General features: G+C 38.0%; 1 protein-coding gene across 2 annotated transcripts in view; it reads left to right on the plus strand.

Annotated features, from left to right (window-relative positions):
• The window catches only part of PARD3B (par-3 family cell polarity regulator beta), a 1,151,446-nt gene that overhangs the window by 592,252 nt on the left and 539,511 nt on the right, over positions 1 to 19,683 (plus strand). The window lies entirely within an intron of this gene.

The following is a 19,683-nucleotide window of genomic DNA, read 5'->3' on the forward strand; positions in this document are numbered from 1 at the left end:
ATTCTTTATCCATTCTACTGTTGATAGATATTTTGATTATTTCCACTTTTGAAACTATTATTAACAATGCTTCTATGAGCATTCTTGTATCGCTATACTGAGCATGATGGGCTACAGTCCGTAGGGTCGCAGAGAGTCTGACAAGACTGAAGCAACTGAGCTGGCACACAAATATACATATATCCCCTCCTTCTTGAGCGTCCCTCTCACCCTACCTCCATCCACCCCTCTAGGTCATTACAGAGGACTGAGCCGAGCTCCTTGTGCTATATAGCAGCTTCCCACTAGCTAGCTGTTTTACACATGGATATATATGTTTTGTGTATTCACTTTTTAAGAGCCCTTTTATTGAAAATGAGTGTTGCAAATATCTATTTATAGACTGCTTTTTTCACTCTCTATGTAGTGTCTTTTGATGAAGTTATTTTTAATGTAGTCCAACTTACCTGTATTTCCCATTATAGATACTGCTTTTGTGTCATGTTAATATGTCTTTCTCTATCCCCAAAATGTGGACATATTCTTTTTTGTTATTTTTGAGAAGCTTTATTATTTTTGTCATTCATTTTTAAATTTATATGAAGTACTTGAAATTTATTTTTTCTGTGGTATAAATCAGAGGCACATTTTCATCTATTTATACAGATTTTACCCAGAATCATTTATCATTTTTAAAGAAAAATGATCATTTTACTTACTCCTTTCCAGTATCTGTGCTTTTATGTCCTTTTCTTGCATGACTGCATTGGCTAAAACATTAAATAGAAGTGAGAACAGATACTTCTGCCATATTCCCAATCTTTGGTAGAAAGCATTCAGTCTTTTGATATTAAATATGATGTTACACCTAAGTTTTTCTTAGGTACACTTTAAAGTTAAAGAAGGTTCCTTCTGTTCTTAATGTTCTGAGAGGTTTTAATCCCCAAACTACTTCTTTTTTAAAATCTCTTTTGTTTTGTTAACATGGTGGATTACACTGATGGATTTGTGAATGTTAAATCAAGCTTGGATTTTCAGGAGAACTTCATTTGATCAAGATACATTATTCTTTGTATATTTTGCTAGATTTAATCCTCTAATATTTTATTAAATATTTTAACATTTCTGTTCATGAGGGATATTGGTGTCTAGTTTCTTTTTTGAGGAAATGTCTTTATATGATCTGAGTTTCAGAAAAATGCTTTGAAATGAATTAGGAAGAATTCCCTGCTTCTCTCTTTCTAAAAGGGACTTTATAGGATTGGTGTTATTTTCTTTTAAAATGTTTCATGTATTTAGTCCTCTGGGCCTGAAGTTGTCTTTGTGAGAAGGTTTATAATTATAGATTGAATTTCTTTACAGAGCTCTCTGAGTTCCATCTTTCTTACTGAGTCAGTATTGGCAATTGGCATCATTAAAGAAATTTCAATTTTATTGAAGTAGATGGTTATATTGTCATAAGTAATATTGTCTTTTTATTTTTCTTTTACCATCTGTGGAATCTGAAGTGGTGTTCCCTCTTTCATTCCTGACATTAGTAATCTATATCTTCTCACTGCTTTCTAGATCATTCTGGCTAGAGATAACCTTTATTCATCTTTTCAAAGTATCAGCTTTTTATTTAGTTGATTTTTCTCTATCATATGTCCATCTTCTGTTTCATCAGTGTCCACTTTTATTTATAGTCTTCTCTTTCTTATACTAACTTTACTCTTCTTTTGGTTTTTAAAATGGAAGCTTAATTTATTTTAGAAATGATTATTATAAACAACTTCAGACCAATACTTTGAAATCTTTGCTTTACTGGACAATATATTTCTTAAGCTTTTTCAAGAAAAAATAAACTCCCAGATTAGATATATAAGTATACAAGAAATTATAGAGAAAAAGGTAAAATATATCCCTTTTTAAATGGGTGGGGAAGGACCTCACAGACTGTTGTATAATATACTTCAAGATCCTGAAAGGGCAGATAACCTCAATGGGATAAAACATGGCTCCAAAGAATGGAAGAAAGAAGAGAAATACTCCCCGACTCATTCTGATGTTAATACCAAAATGAGGTAAGAATGGTGTAAAATGGGAAAGTTACACATCAATTTCACCATGATAGAAAAAAGGGCAAATTATGGTTTTAGAAACCTGAATAGGTTCATAACCAGGCCACCTCTTCCATTCTTCATACTATTTATGGTGCCTGCTCTCCTTCATGTTTTCCTCTTCTTCCATCTTATCATTGACTTTTCTGTTTCTTTTTTCTTCTTATAAAGAATCAATTTTTGTCTCTGATGCTTTCAGCTGTAGCTTTCTTTTATATATATATATATATATATATATTTGTTTTTATATTTTTATGTCTCATTTTTCTTTAGACTTATTTAATTTTCAGGCTCTTTATTCACTATTTAAAAACATTTTTAAGCTCTTTATTAAAATTTTTAAGCCTACATAAATTGGATTGGTGTAATGAACCCACATGAAACTGTAAACTTTTTCCAAAAACAGCAATATATCATATCTTGTTTAGTATTCTCTCCCTTTTTAAAATTTTACATTAATACAGCAAAGCAACTTTCAGACATCATGCCATTTCATATGGAAATATTTCAGTGTGCATTTCTGACTGATAAGAACTGTTTAGCAAAATCCCCATTCTGTCATCACACCGAACAAAGTTAATAAATCAGTATTTAAATATCACCTGATACCCTGTCCATACCAAAACTTACTCAGATAGCTAAAACATTCTTTTAGTCAGTTTGTTTACAGTAGGATCTAAGTTGTGCCCTCATGTTACATTAATTTATTATGAATCTTTAGGGTTATTTTCTAACTGTCATTTATCTCATTTTTTAATTTCTCTAACTTCAGTGAGAAACCAGGTCTTTATTTATTTATTTTTTTACTGTTCAGTTCAGTTCAGTTCAGTTGCTCAGTCGCGTCCGACTCATTGCAACCCCTTGAACCGCAGCACACCAGGCCTCCTTGTCCATCAACAACTCCTGAAGTCTATCCAAACTCATGTCCATTGAGTTGATGATGCCATCCACCATCTCATCCTCTGTTGTCCCCTTCTCCTCCTGCCCTCAATCTTCTCAGCATCACAGTCTTTTCAAATGAGTCAGCTCTTTGCATCAAGTGGCCAAAGTATTGGAGTTTCGGCTTCAACATCAGTCATTAAAATGAACACCCAAGACTGGTCTTCTTTAGGATGGACTGGTTGGGTCTCCTTGCAGTCCAAGGGACTCTCAAGAGTCTTCTCCAACACCACAGGTCAAAAGCATCAATTCTTCAGTGCTCAATTTCTTTATAGTCCAACTCTCACATCCATGCATGACTACTGGAAAAATCATAGCCTTGACTAGACAGCCCTTCGTTGACAAAGTAATGTCTCTGCTTTTTAATATACTGTCTAGGTTGATCATAACTTTCCTTCCAAGGAGTAAGCATCTTTTAATTTCATGGCTGCAGTCACTATCTGCAGTGATTTTGGAGCCCAAAAAAGTAGTCTGACACTGTTTCCACTGTTTCCCTATTTCCCATGAAGTGATGGGACCAGATGCCATGATCTCAGTTTCCTGAATGTTAAGCTTTAAGCCAACATTTTCACTCTCCTCTTTCACTTTCATCAAGAGGCTATTTAGTTCTTCTTCACTTTCTGCCATAAGGATGGTGTCATCTGCATATCTGAGGTTTTTGATATTTCTCCTGGCAATATTGATTCCAGCCTGTGCTTCTTCCAGCCCAGCGTTTCTCATGATGTACTCTGCATAGAAGTTAAATAAGCAGGGTGACAATATACAGCCTTGACGTACTCCTTTTCCTATTTGGAACCCATCTGTTGTTCAAGTCCAGTTCTAACTGTTGCTTCCTGACCTGCATACAGGTTTCTCAAGAGGCAGGTCAGGTGGTTGGTATTCCCATCTCTTTCAGAATTTTCCACAGTTTATTGTGATCCACACAATCAAAGGCTTTGGCATAGTCAATAAAGCATAAATAGATGTTTTTCTGGAACTCTCTTGATTTTTTGATGATCCAGCAGATGTTGGCAACTTGACCTCTGGTTCCTCTGCCTTTTCTAAAACCAGCTTGAACATCTGGAATTCACAGTTCATGTATTGCTGAAGCCTGGCTTGGAGAATTTTGAGCATTACTAGTGTGTGAGATGAGTGCAATTGTGTGGTAGTTTGAGCATTATTTGGCATTGCCTTTCTTTGGGATTGGAATGAAAACTGACCTTTTCCAGTCCTGTGGCCACTGCTGAGTTTTCCAAATTTGCTGACATATTGAGTGCAGCACTTTCACAGCATCGTCTTTCAGGATTTGAAATAGCTCAACTGGAATCCCATCACCTCCACTAGCTTTGTTCGTAGTGATGCTTTCTAAGGCCCACTTGACTTCACATTCCAGGATGTCTGGCTCTAAGTGTATGATCACACCATGGTGATTATCTGGGTCGTGAAGATCATTTTTGTACAGTTCTTCTGTGTATTCTTGCCACCTCTTCTTAAATTTTCTGCTTCTTTTAGCTCCATACCATTTCTGTCCTTTATTGAGCCCATCTTTGCATGAAATGTTCCCTTGGTATCTCTAATTTTCTTGAAGAGATCTCTAGTCTTTCCCATTCTATTGTTTTCCTCTATTTCTTTGTATTGATCACTGTAGATTCGTATATTCTGGAATTAGCAGATTGCTGCCTTGTAGATTCATTTAGCTTGTTTTTTCATTCCCTGAGTTTTCGTTGGTTAAATGTGATGATTAGATTCAGATCAGTTATTTTGACAACAATACTCCATAAGTGGGGCTATAAACTTACTACCTACTTGAATCACATGGTCAGGAACATGGCATCTAGGCTGTACAATGTCCTTATCTCTTCTCTGTAAAATCTTCCATTATCTTTTATTGTGGTATATTTACCATATATTGTGGACTTTCTTTTTTAAAATAAATGCTCAAGTTATTAAAAATTATGTACTTTTTAGAAATCATATGATTGTACATGAAATTTCCATTGTGATTTGTGGTTTGATTTATGTGTTATTTAGATAGAGCCTTTTAAAAGTTTTTTTCCTATATATGTGTAGAGATTTTTTGTTTGTTTTTAGTTTTCTTATAGTTTGTTTTTCTTTGTTTGATTGTTGTTGGTATTTTAACTTATTAGTCACACTGTGGTCAGAAAATAAGGTGTGTTTTTATCACCTTTTTGGATTTATTTAGGTTATACTATGTCATGGAAAATTTCAGATTTTTTTTCATTTGTATGCTGCTTTACATATATGTTCTTTGTATGTCATTTCCTTAAAAAAAAATTGTCAGATGCCCATTTATGTCCATTTGTACATGATACCAAACTTTGCAGTTGTCATATTTAAATATCATTTATCCTCTCATTTGCAATTGCCATCAGTTATTGAGAAAAGTGAACTAATCTCTCATTATAATAGGGGATGTGTGAATTTCTCTCCATCTTTTATATAAAGACGCTGTGTTGTTGAGTACATAGGTTGATAATTATTACATTTTTTCTGGATTGTTCTTTTTGTGATTATGTAATTAATCACTTTTTAACTTCCTGATATTTTTTAACTTATTCCATTTTGTATTTAAGACAGCTGTGTTACAAGTTACTGCTTTTTGTTTATTTTAACCCAGTACCTACTAATATATATTTCTGCCATTTTATTTTAAATATTTCAGTTTTTTCATGTTTTAGATATTTCTCTTATGGAAGATTATAGTTGGATTTTATTTTTTAAATCGAGAATCTCCACTTTGAATTATTCTTTCATTAAAAAAAAATCTTTAGAACTTTTATCCTAAAGTTAAAGAATATATTGTTATTGACACAAAGTATTTTAGCCACAGATAGTCTATTTCTATATAAAAACTTATTGCCATTAGAAAAGATTATTTCATATATCTTGTAAATTATCCATGACAAGATTCTTTTTTCACTTTAAATTACTAGTGTCTGCATTTATCATTCATTTCTCCCATGGACATTTACATATTTTAAACAATAGTCATTGGTATTTTCACATCTTTGAATTTTCTGTCTTAAATTTCATGTCAAGCGTAAACACTTTATTTGAAGTGTTTTCTATCAAATTATTGACTCTAAAATCTTTACTGCTATTTCAATATTGAGTTTATTTTTCCATGTTCTATTTGTACTATATTTGCTCAGAATTGTTCATTGCAAAAAAGAATATGGAATTCTGAAAAACAGTAGAAGGTCAAGTGTAATAACTGTACAACTTGTGATGATTCTGTTTTAATACAGAACATACTGCTCTATTAGCCATATAGCTTTACTGGTAAGGGCAGGTTACTATCACTCGGTAATGGTTCTGGACTTCAAGTGATGAAGAGCTGGTCTAATTAATTATGGCATTTCTAACCTCAGTTAATTTGCTATTTTAGTGAAGACTTCAATAAGATCTACTAATGTTTTCCTCCAGGTGACAATAAATATTACAGAAAGAATAGATTTTACCAAATAGGTTTTGAATTATAGCTCTTTAGAAACCCACATAGTGCAGGCATGTTTGCATGACAGGAGCATTCTATGTGGGCTCTCTCGTGACCTTTTAATTTTCCATGAAAAATACACATAGAATATGAAAGAACAGGCAATAAAAACATGGTCTACATGGGAGCAATCACAGAGACTTCTCTTTACATTTCCTCAGAGACCAAGACATCCAGTAGCACCTAGTTCTACACAGTTTGAATTGCCTTTGCAGCAATTTTGTTCCAGTTTTGAAAACTTTAGTTGCTATAACTGTAATTTGACTATCATATATTTTTCTCATGTTTTAAAAATGCTACTTTATTTCACTACATTAGAGAGGGTCTTTGGGGGCATTCCTAAAGTATGGAGAGAGATTAATCTTTATTCAGAGTAGGGTTTGTTGCAGTTACAAAAGAGAAAGGAAAGTGAAATCACTCAGTCGTGTCTGACTCTTTGCGACCGCATGGACTGTAGCCTACCAGGCTCCTCCATCCATGGGATTTTCTGGGCAAAGGTACTGGAGTGGGTTGCCATTTCCTTCTCCAGAGGATCTTCCTGACCCAGGGATCGAACCCAGGTCTACCTGTACTGCATGAAGACGCTATACCCTCTGAGCCATTACAGAAGCTCGCTTACAAAAGAGAAGGAACAACTTAAGATCAGCCCCTGGTTCCACTATCAGTTTGAAAGGCCCAGGATGAGTAAGTCCACAGGTATTGTTGTGACTTGTCTGTATATCCAGCCCCTACAAGGACTGGAGTGAATTAAATGATGTAATTCAAGGAACACAATAAACTGTGGAAAATTCTGAAAGAGATGGGAATACCAGACCACCTGACCTGCCTCTTGAGAAATCTGTATGCAGGTCAGGAAGTTAGAACTGGACATGGAACAACAGACTGGTTCCAAATAGGAAAAAGAGTACGTCAAGACTGTATATTGTCACCCTGCTTATTTAACTTCTATGTAGAGTACATCATGAGAAATGCTGGACTGGAAGAAGCACAGGCTGGAATCAAGATTGCCAGGAGAAATATCAATAACCTCAGATATGCAGATGACACCACCCTTATGGCAGAAAGTGAAGAGGAACTCAAAAGCCTCTTGATAAAAGTGAAAGTGGAGAGTGAAAAAGTTGGCTTAAAGCTCAACATTCAGAAAACGAAGATCATGGCATCCGGTCCCATCACTTCATGGAAAATAGATGGGGAAACAGTGGAAACAGTGTCAGACTTTATTTTTTTGAGCTCCAAAATCATTGCAGATGGTGACTGCAGCCATGAAATTAAAAGACGCTTACTCCTTGGAAGGAAAGTTATGACCAACCTAGATAGCATATTGAAAAGCAGAGACATTACTTTGCCAACAAAGGTCCGTCTAGTCAAGGCTATGGTTTTTCCAGTGGTCATGTATGGATGTGAGAATTGGACTGTGAAGAAGGCTGAGTCCCGAAGAATTGATGCTTTTGAACTGTGGTGTTGGAGAAGACTCTTGAGAGTCCCTTGGACTGCAAGGAGATCAGCCCTGGGATTTCTTTGGAAGGAATGATGCTAAAGCTGAAACTCCAGTACTTTGGCCACCTCATGTGAAAAGTTGACCCATTGGAAAAGACTGATGCTCGGAGGGATTGGGGGCAGGAGGAGAACGGGATGACAGAGGATGAGATGTCTGGATGGCATCACTGACTCAATGGACATGAGTCTGAATGAACTCCAGGAGTTGGTGATGGACAGGGAGGCCTGGCGTGCTGCGATTCATGGGTTCGCAAAGAGTCGGACAAGACTGAACGACTGAACTGAACTGAATTCAAGGAACAAAGAGTCGGACACGACTGAGCGATTGAACTGAACTGAACTGAGTTCAAGGAACACAGCAATTCAAACCAGATGCTTAGACCACTAAGCCATCCCTTCTGGCATGTCGTAAAGCATCAAGTTGTAAATATAGCAGATAATTGAAATTAAGATTTTGGATAGGGGCATTGTTAGCAGCCCTCCTTTAGCTTTCACTGCTTAAAGACTTTTAGAAGTTTATTTAACAGTTCGTTTTAATGCAGTTGCTGTCAAAATTAATTAAGGCTTTTCATGTTTTTTTTTTTCTTTTTCTTGTATTTTTTAACTCTTCTTTGATGAGACTATTAATAATAAAATGTGTCTGAACTTAAAAGTGCATCCAAACTGAAGATGGAAAATATTCCCTATTTTGGGACATGATATTTTGAGCTCTCTTTTTAGTTTCCTTTAAATTTTAGCTTAAAAAAAAGAAAAACACACAACTTGTTCCTTCACTAATTAAAACTGCCATTCTTTGTCCATCAAACAATATACCTTCTGTAAACTAGATGCTCTATTTATTTTTTTTTCAATGCTAATTAAATAACAGAGGTTCTTAGTCTGAACTGGGGCATGGAACTTAACGTTTTTTAAGCCTGGCATCCCATAACTAGTCTTTTTTAAAAAAGTCATTGACCATGACCATTTGATGAGTAAATTGTCTCTACTTTTTCTTCCTGTCTTTAGCACTATGGTCAAAAATGGTCATATTTTAACAGGTTCTCATTTCATAAAATGGCATTTGTAGTGGGAATATTTGAGAAATGAAAGAGATAAAGAATCTATTGAAACATTGCTTTATCCAATAGTATGTAGAGGGAAAAGTAAAAATCTGTGAAAAGTAGCATTTTGAAAAGCCATCAATGTGAAATGAATGTCATCATTTCATCAGTGTTAATGTTAAAGAGTTTCAGATGGAAAATATCACCAATGAAAATATCATTAAAAAGCAAAAAACTCCACCAGGTTTAAAGTATTGCTAATCACAACAGCTTTACATGTTGCAATAAGAAAACTAGGTCTAGACTCTGTGGTGGTATTATCTGTTGACTGGATGCCCTACCTAAGAAACTGCTAAAGAATGGCTTCAAATCTGGCAGTGGAATTGCAGGGAAGGATAAAATTAGGGGGTTCCCTTGTGGCCATTTCCCTCCAGCCGCCAAATTGCTATACATTTCTCTTTGGGGTGAGATGACAAATCTGAACCTTAAGTCTCATGGAGTCTCCTCTTTATTTACTGGAGCAGAGGGTAAGACTGCATCAATTATTTTGTTCATACTCTTTTTTTCATCCATTGAGCATTCTAACCATTATGCTTTCTGCATGCATGCATTTCTGTCTTTAAGAATGAATTAATACCAAGCTTTTTCTTTGTCATCATATTTGTGATCTGACCATTCCTTAGAAGAAGGTGATCCACAGAAAAGTAATCAATAATTTGATTATATAGACCTATTATTTTTGTTTCCTGTTGCCATTCCCTTCTGAAGAGCTGTTAAATGCTGTGATTTTAATCTACTGTGATTGCCTCACAAGTGGATAGGCCATTTGCTGTATTCTGTAGAGATACATCACCTGAGGGTCCTCAGCTACTGCAGAAGTATTTCCCTTGTAATAAGAAGAGCAGAGAGAGGTTTACATCACCACTCAGTTTAAAAACCCTCATCTGTCAGGAAGCATGCACTTCTCTATGCCACCCTGGTTGTTCACTAAAAGTGTGAGGTTTCATCACTGATTAGGAATGGCTGAGGGCCGGGGTGATGGTGTTGTGACAGACATCTTAACAGAAATTGGATTAGAAGAAACTCTCTATTTTGTTAAAGTCCAGGGAATCTTTCATTAGAGAACTTCTTCTTTCTTGTTTGGGGCTCTGTTTTGTTGTGTTACATGGAATTGAGTAAGTGATCTGTAATATACTGAAAAATAACTGCTTGTTCCTTTTTAAACCATTCTCTTCTATTATACGTATCATGGTAGAAAAATATAGTTCAGGGAACATTCAAATATTACAACTATTTATAAATTTATATTTTGTTAAGAAGTCACTCAGCAGAAAGGTACAATTTTTCTTTGGCTTGTTATTTCTGTATACAGTTATGAAAGAGTGCACTGGCCTATGTTTCTTTGAGAGGAGGCATGAGAATACAGTCTGGCCACAGTCAGACATTGGGGTAGGTGGACTGGCTTGCTCACTGATTCATTCATTCACTAAATATAAACACTCATAATAAGCTAATAAAAATAAATATCACAGTAATCCAAGTCTATGCCCCAATCAGTAGCACTGAAGAAGCTGAAGTTGAATGGTTCTATGAAGACCTTCAAGACCTTCTAGAACTATCACCCAAAAAAGATGTCCTTTTCATTATAGGGGACTGGAATGCAAAAGGAGGAAGTCAAGAGATACCTGGAGTATTTGGCAAATTTGTCCTTGAACAGAATGAAGCAGGGCAAAGGCTAATAGAATTTTGCCAAGAGAACACACTGGTCATAGCAAACACCCTCTTCCAACAACACAAGAGAAGACTCTACACATGGACATCACCAGATAGTCAATACCAAAATCAGACTGATGATACTCTTTGCAGTCAAAGATGGAGAAGCTCTATACAGTCAGCAAAAACAAGACTGGGAACTGACTGTAGCTCAGATTATGAACTCCTTATTGCCAAATTCATACTTATATTGAAGAAAGTAGGGAAAAACACTAGACCATTCAGGTATGACCTAAATCAAATCCATTATGATTATACAGTGGAAGTGACAAGTAGATTCAAGGGATTAGATCTGGAAGACAGAGTACATGAAGAGCTATGGACAGAGGCTCGTGACATTGTACAGGAGGCAGAGATCAAGACCATACCCAAGAAAAAGAAATGCAAGAAGGCAAAATGGTTGTCTGAGGACACCTTACATATAACTGTGAAAAGAAGCGAAGCAAAAGGCAAACGAGAAAAAGAAAGATATAGCCATTTGAATGAAGTGTTCCAAAGAATAGCATGGAGAAATAAGAAAGTCTTCCTCAATGATCAGTGCAAAGAAATAGAGGAAAACAATGGAATGGGGACGAATAGAGACCTCTTTAAGAAAATTAGAGATACCAAGGAAATATTTCATGCAAAGATGGACACAAGAAAGGACTGAAATGGTACAGACCTAACACAAACAGATGATATTAAGAAGAGGTGTCAACAATACACAGAAGAACTATACAAGAAAGATCTTCATGACCCAGATAACCACGATGGTGTGATCAGTCACAAACCCAGACATTCTGGAATGCAAAGTCAAGTCAGCTTTAGGAAGCATCACTGTGAACAAAGCTAGTGAGGGTGATGGAATTTCAGCTGAGCTATTTCAAATCCTGAAAGATGATGGTGTGAAAGTGCTGCACTCAATATGTCAGAAAATTTGGAAAACTCAGCAGTGGCCACAGGACTGGAAAATATCAGTTTCCATTCTAATCCAAAAGAAGGGCAATGCCAAAGAATGTTCCAACTACCGCAAAATAACACTCATCTCACATGCTAGCAAAGTAATGCTTACAGTTCTCCAAGCCAGGTTTCCACAGTATGTGAACTGTGAACTTCCAGATGTTCAAGCTGGATTTAGAAAAGGCAGAGGAACCAGAGATCAAATTGCCAACATCTGTTGGATCATAGAAAAAGCAAGAGAGTTCCAGAAAAACATCTACTTCTGCTTTATTGACTATACCAAAGTCTTTGACTGTGTGGATCACAACAGACTGTGCAAAATTCTGAAAGAGATGGGAATTCCAGACCACCTGACATGCCTCCTGAGAAATCTGTATGCAGGTTAGGAAGCAACAGTTAGAACTGGACATGGAACAACAGACTAGTTCCAAACTGGGAAAGGAGTACATCAAGTCTGTATATTGTCACCCTACTTATTTAACTTATATGCAGAGTACATCTTGCGAAATACCAGGCTGGATAAAGCACAAGCTGGAATCAAGGTTCCCAGGATAAATAACAATAACCTCAGATATGCAAATAATACCACACTTATGGCAGAAAGTGAAGAACTAAAGAGCGTCTTGATGAAAGTGAAAGAGGAGAGTGAAAAAGTTGGCTTAAAGCTCAACATTCAGAAAACGAAGATCATGGCATCTGATCCCATCACTTCATGGCAAATAGATGGGAAACAGTGGAAACAGTAGCAGACTTTATTTGGGGGGCTTCAAAATCACTGCAGATGGTGGCTGCAGCCATGAAATTGAGAAATGCTTGCTCCTTGGAAGAAAAGCTATGACCAACCTAGACAACATAAGAAAAAGCAGAAACGTTACTCTGCCAACCAAGGTCCATCTAGTCAAAGCTATGGTTTTTCCGGTAGTCATGTATAGATGAGAGATGGACTATAAAGAAAGCTGAGCACTGAAGAATTGATGCTTTTGAACTGTGGTGCTGGAGAAATCTCTTGAGAGTCCCTCGGACTGCAAGGATTTCAAACCAGTCCATCCTAAAGGAAATCAGTCCTGAATATTCATTGGAAGGACTGATGCTGAAATTGAAACTCCAGTACTCTCACTGCCTTATGCAAATAACTGACTCATTGGAAAAGACCCTAATGCTGAGAAAGATTGAAGTCAAAAGGAGAAGGGGACGACAGAGGATGAGATGGTTGAATGGCATCACTGACTCAATGGACATGAGTTTGAGCAATCTCTGGAAGTTGGTGATAGACAGTGAAGCCTGGCATGCTGCAGTCAATGGGGTGGCAAAGAGTCAGACACAACTGAGCAACTGAACTGAACTGAATAAAAATCAAGCAGAGACCAACATGAACTGACTGGCTTGCTTTCTTCCAACTTTGTATGATGGAAGCCATGTCAGTTTCATGAGGATTTCAGGTGACATTTATTATACAGTGTTTCCTGAGCCTGTGTACCGTGTTCTTGAAGCCTAGTGAACACAGAGGTGGGAGAGTTGGTAGTGATGCACATGCTGTGCTGAAAGAATTGTCCTGTGTCTTCAGTACAGTCACTCAGTTGTGTCCGACTCTTTGGGACCCCCTGGACTGCAGCACGCCAGTCTTTCCTGTGACCTGGGGGAAATCTTTATGAAACTGGTTTATGGCTCTTCTGTTAGAGGAATCAGAACTTTTAAGCGATCTAACAGTTCATCCTCTATCAGTTTTCATTGCCTAAATTTCTCATCCTGCAGAATTGCTCCACTAACTATGCCCATTTGGTGAATCTGAATGGGTTTCAAAGATTAATCCAGAGATAACGTTTGGATTAAATAATCACCATCCAATACGAGCAGTTTTAAGAATGTGAATTAAGAAATCTAATTAGAATGTAACCTTGCCCCATACTTGTAGTAATTTTCTGGATCAGAGGTTGAAGGAAGAGATTTAAGCTGAGAGGCTGAAACTTGTCAGTCCCAGAATAGACGACAAATGAACTAGTACTCATCAGGAACATCAGACCTTTAGCACTCACACATTCAACATTTGAAATTTCGTACATACTGCATGTAAGCCAAAGGTCCAGAGTATGTGATAATTTGTAATTTTGCCACAGCACGATGTGACTAGGAAGTTCATGTGTAGGACTGACTTAGCTTGTCAAGGAGGTTTCAGAAAAGATCACAGTATTTGCTGACAGATTTTGAAGGGATGTCTGTACTGCACCTCTCCCCTCCCCAGAGGATCTCAGGAAAGTGACGAGCAGTGTGGTTGGTGATATATCCCCCTACGTCCACTCTGGTTTTTTATCTGTAGCAGCCACCTCTGTCCCTATTCAGTTATTGTCCCTTATACATAGCAGACACTGTTTAAAGATGTGTCTGTGAAAACATGTATTATCATTTCTGTGGGACCAATCTCTTATGATTCTGTCAAAGATATGGGCTTGGATTAACAGCTGAATATCAGTTCTTAACCTTGAGATCATAACAAGACTGAGGAATGTAGAAAGCCTGGATGTTTTGTGCAGAATTCTGTATGTGTGTGCATATATACATCTATACTAGGAGTGTATATACATCTATACATTATTGTCATTTGTTTTGTAGGTGACTGTGACTTGGTCACAAATGATAAAAAAATTTTAGAAACACGGTTTTAGATGCAGCATAGCTAATTTCTGTTAGTCTGTTGGCTTATACCTGCTATTGAACATGAAATGGGGCTGAGGTTGGAGAAAGACTAGCAGTGCAGTTGGGATCTGTCTGGTGTTCAGTGGAGTTGAATTATGGAGCATGTGCAAGGGACCAGTGCAGAGAACAGTCACTATCAACTCCTCTCCAGCCTCTCTGTTCTTCCCTCTGCAGAATAAGCTCTTTAAGGTGAAGAATATATATTTTACCCCTAGCACTTGACACAGTGCCTGGAACAAAGGGGACTTAAATAAGTGTTTGTGAACTGAATTATTACCATTTTATCCATGGGTTCACTAGTCCTGAGCAACCATATCATTTAGTATATTTTGATTCTCAAGAACATCTCTTTGGCAAATAATGAGGACTTAGCTTAGAACGCTTCCTTAGCTGCTTATGTTTTTGCTTTTGGTTAGTTTCTGAAACAGAAGCAAGAAGGTACTGAGTAAAGTCAAGGTGTAAAAGGGAGTCAGCTGGGATGAGACTTAGAGATACAGTATAGAGAGGAAAAGATACATGAAGTGACATGATGGGGCAAGAGGAAAGGATGGAGGACTAGCCTGGAGATTGGTGGGTAAAGGCAGTGAGCAGGAGATGGGGAAGCAGAATGCTGTGGCAGTTTCCAAAAGAGGAAGCATTGCATCTCTATCTAGAAGCAACTCCAGGATGGGGTTTGGCAGCGTGAAGAAAATGATCATGTCCTGCTTCAGAGGACTGCTGAGGAAGTGGTTTCACTGAGCAAAGTCAGTTTCCATTTAAAGCAGAGTGGCAGAGTCAATACTAGAAGAAATTCCTGAATTTGTGAAAGAGTTTCAGAACATTCTTGAAAATAGTGGAAAAGGAATGGTTGGAGACATTTAGGAAGGGATATACTCTTAAAGGATAAAGGATGCCCAAAAAGGGAAAAAAACATGGCAAAAGACAATTGATCCAAGAAATTTTATTACCTTGACCCAAGTTTGGATGTAAAGAAATGAGAAAGCATGAAGAAAAGAGGAATATTGAGCAAAAGTTTCAAAACAGCTTTGCTGCGATGATGGGCCCTTGCTCCCAGTCCTGCCTCAGGTGGAAGGTCCCCACCATGATCAGTACTCTCCAGTCTGGAGGTCCAGGATGTTGGGGTTTCAATAGGACAGGTTTCCTTTCCCAGCTGACCAAAGCCTGACGAACTCAAGCTTAAAACCAAGTTTTAAATGGTTTTAAATATTGGTTTAAATGGTTTTAAATATTGGTTTAAATACATTTTATAAATAACAAGTCATTCTAAATTACATTATAAGAAATAAAATATAAAAGCTCATATTGGAGAAAAAAATGGCAACCCACTCTAGTACTCTTGCCTGGAAAATTCCATGGACAGAGGAACCTGGCAAGCTACAGTCCATGGGGTCGCAAACAGAGCCACGACTGAGCACATCAGTACATAAAAGCATATATAAAGAAACATAAACAGCCAGGTACAAATTGGTGCATCCTCTTTTACTTCAGTTATTTCAATCCATAAATAAAGATTAGCTTTCAATTCTGCTTTAATTTCTCTTGCCAGAGATGGCTCTGGTGATGATTCTAGCTAGCTTGCAGCTTTGAATTCAAAGACTGTTCATATTCATCTTTGATTTCTAATCTCCATTCCTCTCTCCCTCAAAGCCCAGAGTCATGCATAATGACTCAGCACATTTTACAGGATTCATTAATGTTAGGATATATACATATATATATATATATATATATATGAGAAGGAAATGGCAACCCAGTACTCTTGCTTGGAAAATTCCATGGATGGAGGGGCCTGGTAGGCTACAGTCCATGGGGTTGCAAAGAGTCAGACACGCCTGAGCAACTTCACTTTCTTTCTTTCTATAGTTTCTTTCAGAGAAGGAAATGGCAACCCACTCCAGTGTTCTTGCCCGGAGAATCCCATGGATGGAGGGGCCTGGTGCGCTGCAGTCTATGAGGCTGCAGAGTCAGACATGACTAAGCAACTAACACACACACACAGACGCACACACACATACATATATATATATATATAATTTTATTTTTTTTTGTCTACCAAATGTTCCCTAAGAGCCATTAAGGGAAAGAATTTCTAGGGAAATGGTTTCTATATCCAGTGAACTCCTCTCTGAAGTGGAATATTTGTCATATTTCAGTCCTTTGCTAGGTGATAGGCATACAAAGATGGAAAAGACACCTTCCACATTCCTCATCTCAAGAAGGGAGACAGATCACTTACCCTGAGATGAATGCCATTGTAGAGCTTCTGTGTGGCACACAAGTGGCCTGAGGAGGGAGACTAAGTCTGTGCACAGTGTTCTAGGGAAGAGCACCCACTCTGCTAAAGGATATTCAAGAATGGATGGAGGTTTGCCAGACAAGCAGTGGTGTTCTAGACAGCTATTAATGGCTCAGTCGGTGAAATGTTCTTAATTAAGACAGTGGTTTCCACCCACTCCTCAAACTCCATAAGCAGTTTTAAGTAGAAGACATTTGTATTTGAATAGAAATGTATGTTGGTTTCCTCACATGACTTGAGGTTCTGGTTTGGTTATAGCTACTTCTGCAGCTTTCTTCTGCTGAGAAAGATTGAAGGCAAAAGGAGAAGGGAGCAGCAGAGGATGAGATGGTTAAATAGCATCACTGACTCAATGGATCTAAGTTTAAGCAAACTCCAGAAGATAGTAGAGGACAGAGGAGCCTGGCAGGCTACAATCCATGAGGTCTCAAAGCGTTGGGCATGACAGCAATTGAACAATTTCTGCAGCATCTCTTCCAAATCTCTGTAGTATCTCCACACCTAAAAGCACAAAACATAAAACAAACCTTTTGCAGGCTGCTGCCCATGACTACAGCCATCCTTCGTGGGTCATACCCCCACACTTTATTTAGAGCTGCTTCTACATGCTGTTAAAACCCAAGATGGTGCACCCTACTCCGGATTACCCCACTTCTTCTCTCTGTACAGGACTTCTGTCTCTCCTGCTGTTCTTCATCCTTCACACACGTCATGGTAAGGATTGCTTCAAGGGCATCTTAGGTTGTCTGAGAAAAATCCTTCCCCACATTGTTTATTTTCAGTAGGTCTTATAAGCTAGTGAGATAGTTTTTGAAACCAGAGGCTTCCAATAAAGGTGTCACAAAGTGAAATGCAAGAATGGCAAAGTGAATGGCAAAATGATTGTGTGGAAAGATATATGGAGGCCATAGGAGAGAAACCGGTACACACGGCAGTGTGGGGGGACTTTGATGAGGGGCTAGATGAGAGTGAAGTGTCTAGAAAGATAAAGACTTAGGAGGCATGTTAAAGACTGTTGGGGAAAAAAAAAGAGTCCTTGAACTTGCCTTATTCATGGACCAAGATAAGTTGTAAACTTAGTTTTCCATCTGATAATTGTAAAAGATTTTCAACACAGAACTTTGACTTGCTACGTCTTGAGAATTTTGGGGAAAGTTCTTACTAAACAAAGTATACATGCAAATCCCTGTGCTTTTATCCCCTCTCCCCACCTCTTTCCTGTAGTTCAGATGGTAAGAATCTACCTGCAGTGCAGAAGGCCCAGGTTCGATCCCTGGGTAGAGAAGATCCTCTGAAGAAGGGAATGGTAATCCACTCCATTATTCTTGCCTGAAGAATCCCATGGACAGAGGAGCCTGGCGGGGGTGGCAAAGAGTCAAACATGACTGAGAGACTAACACTACTACTACTACCTCCTAAAACAAGTCTCCACGGACTTGGTTATGGATTCAACATTTTCTGCAGCCTGTTTTCATAGGAAAGACTTGTAATGCAGACTGGCAGAGGAGTGTGCCTGTACTGGCATTAGTGAAATGCATGTGCAAATGAAAAAATACTCCTTTAATAATATGTTCTTTTATCTTTACACTCTCCTAACCAAGCCTGGAATTTGTGTAGCTTTGCTTCATTGCATAAGGTACATTTACTGGAATCAAACCTGATTGAAATATATTTCAACCACAAGAAAAACAGTTAAGCTAGAATTTTTTGTAATTGCTGAATTATCCCAGCTCCCTCAAGTCTTTTTATATTTGCCAGCTGTAGGTGATGGTTTGTAGTTACAAATGAAACCCTAGTGGCATCAAACTGTCCATTTGGGCAGATTTGTATTCTAAATATTTTAGAAGGTGCTATAGTTTCAAGAGAGAGAGTAAATGGAAGAGAAGCAGGTATTTATAATGCCTTCAATCTTGTTTTATGATGAGAGCATGGTCTGAAGCAGACCTTCATGGGAGAGTGTGCTGTATTGTTCAAGATCTTCACCTTTTCATGAGTAAACAGCACTGTCTTAGTGTTTGTAAGCATTGGACTCAAGACGTTTTGATGGATTCAGTGATACAGAAAGCTAGGGGGAAATTAGCTGTAACTGAATTGTGGAAGTAATCCAATTATAAACTGAAAGTGAAAGTCACTCAGTCGTGTCCAACTCTTTGCAACACCATGGACTACACATCCATGGAATTCTCCAGGCCAAAATACTGGAGTGGGTAGCCTTTCCCTTCTCCAGGGATCTTCCCAACCCAGGGATCGAACCCAGGTCTCCTGCATTGCAGGCAGATTCTTTAAGCTGAGCTACAGTTCAGTTCATTTCAGTTGCTCAGTTGTGTCCGACTCTTTGCGACCCCATGAATCACAGCACACCAGGCCTCCATGTCCATCACCAACTCCCGGAGTTCATTCAGACTCACGTCCATTGAGTCAGTGATGCCATCCAGCCATCTCATCCTTTGTTGTCCCCTTCTCCTCCTGCCCCCAATCCCTCCCAGCATCAGGGTCTTTTCCAATGAGTCAACCCTTTGCATTAGGTAGCCAAAGTACTGGAGTTTCAGCTTCAGCATCATTCCTTCCAAAGAAATCCCAGGGCTGATCTCCTTCAGAATGGACTGATTGGATCTCCTTGCAGTCCAAGGGACTCTCAAGAGTCTTCTCCAACACCACAGTTCAAAAGCATCTAGCTTGGTCATAACTTTCCTTCCAAGGAGTAAGCGTCTTTTAATTTCATGGCTGCAGTCACCATCTGCAGTGATTTTGGAGCCCAAAAAAATAAAGTCTGACACTGTTTCCACTGTTTCCCCATCCATTTTCCATGAAATGATGGGACCAGATGCCATGATCTTCATTTTCTGCATGTTGAGCTTTAAGCCAACTTTTTTACTCTCCTCTTTCCACTTTCATCAAGAGGCTTTTTAGTTCCTCTTCACTTTCTGCCGTAAG

The sequence above is a fragment of the Bos javanicus genome, chromosome 2, assembly GCF_032452875.1.
Source record: "Bos javanicus breed banteng chromosome 2, ARS-OSU_banteng_1.0, whole genome shotgun sequence".
NCBI classification, from domain to species: domain Eukaryota; kingdom Metazoa; phylum Chordata; class Mammalia; order Artiodactyla; family Bovidae; genus Bos; species Bos javanicus.